This window comes from Toxorhynchites rutilus, chromosome 2, assembly GCF_029784135.1.
Source record: "Toxorhynchites rutilus septentrionalis strain SRP chromosome 2, ASM2978413v1, whole genome shotgun sequence".
Taxonomy (NCBI): Eukaryota; Metazoa; Arthropoda; class Insecta; order Diptera; family Culicidae; genus Toxorhynchites; species Toxorhynchites rutilus.
Genome location: NC_073745.1, coordinates 180,645,735 through 180,647,717, shown reverse-complemented (window position 1 = coordinate 180,647,717; position 1,983 = coordinate 180,645,735).

The window sequence follows — 1,983 nt, the reverse complement described above, 5'->3', positions numbered from 1 at the left end:
GGTGCAACGTGCAGAAATCACAATTGGAGAGCACTCGATAACCTCGAAGCGAGACCTAAAATACCTGGGGGTGCAGATCGACGATCGACTGAACTTCAACAGTCACGTCGATTACGCTTGTAAAAAAGCAACGAAGGCAATCAATGCACTGACACGAATCATGCCCAACAACTTTGGCCCAAGCAGCAGCAAGAGGCACCTCTTGGCTAGTGTCTCCTCATCGACACTACGTTACGGTGGTCCAGCCTGGATCGCGGCGTTAGAAACTCAGCGGAACACGAATAGGCTGAATAGTACGTACCGGCTCATGGCGATGCGAGTCGCGAGTGCGTACAGAACCGTGTCAACAGAAGCGGTCTACGTCATAGCCAGGTTGGTCCCCATAGACATCATCTTGGCGGAGGACAGCGAGTGCTATAGGAGGAGGGGAACCAGAGGAATCCGGAAGCTAATGAGGGCGGAGTCGATGGCTAGGTGGCAGCAAGAGTGGAATGCGGCGCAAAACGGCAGGTGGACGCACAGGCTCATACCGACACTAATGGGCTGGGTGAACAGGAAACACGGAGAGGTAAATTTCCATCTAACGCAGTTTTTGTCTGGTCATGGCTGCTTCAGGCAGTATCTGCACCGGTTCGGACACGCAAGATCGCCTCTTTGTCCGGAGTGTGGAAATGTGGAGGAAACACCGGAACACATCGTATTCGAATGTCCCAGATTCACCACAGTGCGCGAGGGGCTGCCTACCCTTCATGCTGGGAACATCGTGGAGGAAATGTGTCGTGACGAGGGCACCTGGAACGCAGTAAACAGTGCAATCGTACATATCATGTCCGAGCTACAGCGGAAGTGGAGGACCGACCAGCATGCGGATAACGCCTGACCATAAGAGATGAACAATCGAGACGGCTGTAGTACCGGATAGGCCCCCCCCCGAGAGCCGCCGTGACGGAGTGCGCGTCATGTTGGAGGGCACTACCTAATCGGCGCTCCGCTGGGAAGAGAAATCCTGCGAGGGTGACTGTGACGGGGCGCGCGTCAAGTTGGAGGGCGTTTCCTAATCGGTGCACGTCTCGACAGGTAATCGGATACTGCCGCGAATGACTGAAAAATGCCTGCCTGACAACGCCTGATCGTGGCCTGGATGGAAGAACACCGCGAACGCTCGAAGGAGCGAGCATCAAGGATGAAACCATGATCAAAATGGTGCATACCCCACGAGAGTAGCTGTGACGGAGTGCGCGTCATGTTGGAGGGCACTACCTAATCGGCGCTCCGCTGGGAGAGAAATCCTGCGAGGGTAACTGTGACGGGGCGCGCGTCAAGTTGGAGGGCGCTTCCTAATCGGTGCACGTCTCGACAGGTAACCGGATACTGCCGCGGAGAACAGCAAAAATGCCTGCCTGGCAACGCCTGATCGTGGCCTGGATGGAGAAACACCGCGAAGGATGAAGCCATGATCAAAATGGTGTATACCCCACGAGAGTAGCTGTGACGGAGTGCGCGTCATGTAGGAGGGCACTACCTAATCGGCACTCCGCTGGGAAGAGAAATCCGGCGAGGGTGATTGTGACGGGGCGCGCGTCAAGTTGGAGGGCACTTCCTAATCGGTGCACGTCTCGACAGGTGAGAAATCCCGCGAGGGTGACTGTGACGGGTTGCGCGTCAAGTTGGAGGGCAATTCCTAATCGGTACACGTCTCGACGGGTAAATGGATGCCTGCGAAGAGGACATAAGCGCAGTGGAATGAAAAGCGAATAGAGAGAAAAAATGTTGAGAAAAAGGGAAGGACAACGTTAGTCAGCGTTGAAAACTCGAAGAGTGCATGAGCACAGCCGCCCCCTGAAGTAGTCGCCTAGATGTGGTCCCAGGGGGAATAAGGCAACGAGTAGAGGGCTTGGTTTTTGTGGGTGCGATCCCCACTCGACGTCTGCGTTAACCCTTCCCAGATAAGGCTGGTAGAGCGTTCCTCACCTCTATAAAAAA